The sequence below is a fragment of the Echinops telfairi genome, unplaced genomic scaffold, assembly GCF_000313985.2.
Source record: "Echinops telfairi isolate 266 unplaced genomic scaffold, ASM31398v2 ScPeMD7_23;HRSCAF=83, whole genome shotgun sequence".
Taxonomy (NCBI): Eukaryota; Metazoa; Chordata; class Mammalia; order Afrosoricida; family Tenrecidae; genus Echinops; species Echinops telfairi.
Window position 1 is genome coordinate 84,654,070 of NW_022103920.1, and position 1,634 is coordinate 84,655,703.

Here is a 1,634-nt window from a genome sequence, read left to right on the forward strand (position 1 = left end):
ATGATGCCAACATATGTACAAATGTGCCTGACACAATGAATGGATGGATGGATAGTGATAAGAGTTGTACCAGCCCCCAATAAAATGATTAAAAAAACCAAAAGAGTAGGAGCCTTGGCTGTACAGTAGGCTACATGTTGGGCTGCTAACCTCAAGGTCAGCTGTTCAAACCCATCAGCCACTCTGAGGGAGAAAGATGAAGCTTTCTACTCCTTGATGCCAACATATGTACAAATGTGCCTGACACAATGAATGGATGGATGGATTGTGATAAGAGTTGTACCAACCCCCAATAAAATGATTTAAAAAACCAAAAGAGTAGGAGCCTTGGCTGTACAGTAGGCTACACGTTGGGCTGCTAACCTCAAGGTCAGCTGTTCAAACCCATCAGCTACTCTGAGGGAGAAAGATGAAGCTTTCTACTCCTGTAAAGATGTAAAGTTTTAGAAATCCACCGGGGCAGCTAGTTCTACTCACAGGGTAGCAATGAGTCAGAGTAGATGCAATGGCAGTGTTTGGAATTTTTGCATACTTTATAGCAGTCCTTGAAAAACACAGACAGGTTGATAATACACCATGGCCGGGACTGACTCTCAATGTGAGGAAAGATCCCTGCCAACTCATACCTGCTAGAGGGCACCTTTCTGACCAGGGCACTAGCCAGGACACTGACTGCCCTGCCAGTGAATCAAGACCAGCACATTCTCTCCGTGGACGCTCGCACACCAGGACAAGACCTGTGTCCAGATGTGACTATAGTCTCTGATGGCAACTGGCTTGCAGCAGCAGCGGTAGCCTTGGCATTTATTTCTGGTAAGACCCATGGTACAGCCACACATTTTATTCTTTAAAGGGAAGTAAACCATTCCAGACCTTTATTAAGCTAGCGTTTAATAACTAGAAGAGGCCTAGGAGGAAGGCTCCCACAAGTGGGTGTCTTTGTTAGCTTGCTACAGCTCCCCAAATAGGAATACCCATTATCTAGCTGGCTTTACATTTTTTAATAATTGGAAGCCTGAAAACCAACAGCCTGCCAGTCCAGTCTGGCCATCAACCGGCTCTTTCTGGTCTCCCTTTTCAGAAAAGCCTGGCATCTCTGGGGAGGATGGGGATGGGGTTAGCCCCAGGTGCAGAGGAAGAAAAAGCTGCAGTTAAGAAGGGCCCCTTGAAGCCGAACCACTGGGGAATCCTGGTGGGGGAGGGGGAACCCAGGGCACACCAAATCACAGTGGACTTTAAGTCATCCCACAATTATGTTACCAGGAGGAGGATCACTCCTTTGTTCTTGTCCTGCTGGCTCCCAGGAAAGATTTCAGGCAAAGGGACAAAATTCAGACCAGAATCAGAAAAAGGGTTTGACCAGAAAGAGTAAGCTTGTTGCAGGGGAGACTTTGGAAAAGAAGTCTTAAGGGCCCTTAGCGAGTCTAAAAGGTCTGGCAGAATGTAGAGCCTAACCTTACAGTCTGTTAATGGTAGCTCTCGCACCATAGGCTGGCTTTCTGGCAAGTCTCCTGCTATTGGCTGGTCCTCTGTAGTGTACCTCCTCTTTCCACATAGGTGCTTCCTCTCCCCCCTACACTTCATGCTGTGCCCTTGTCTCACACCCCAAACCTAGGAGTCTGTTCAGTCATTGT

The 1,634-nt window shown here is 47.3% G+C and overlaps 1 non-coding gene across 1 annotated transcript; it reads right to left on the reverse strand.

Annotated features, from left to right (window-relative positions):
* Window positions 1-636: 636 nt before the first annotated feature.
* LOC115869261 lies at window positions 637-766 on the reverse strand. Its single transcript, XR_004046080.1, has one exon. It is a non-coding gene; the product is annotated as a small nucleolar RNA SNORA3/SNORA45 family (small nucleolar RNA).
* Window positions 767-1,634: the final 868 nt, after the last annotated feature.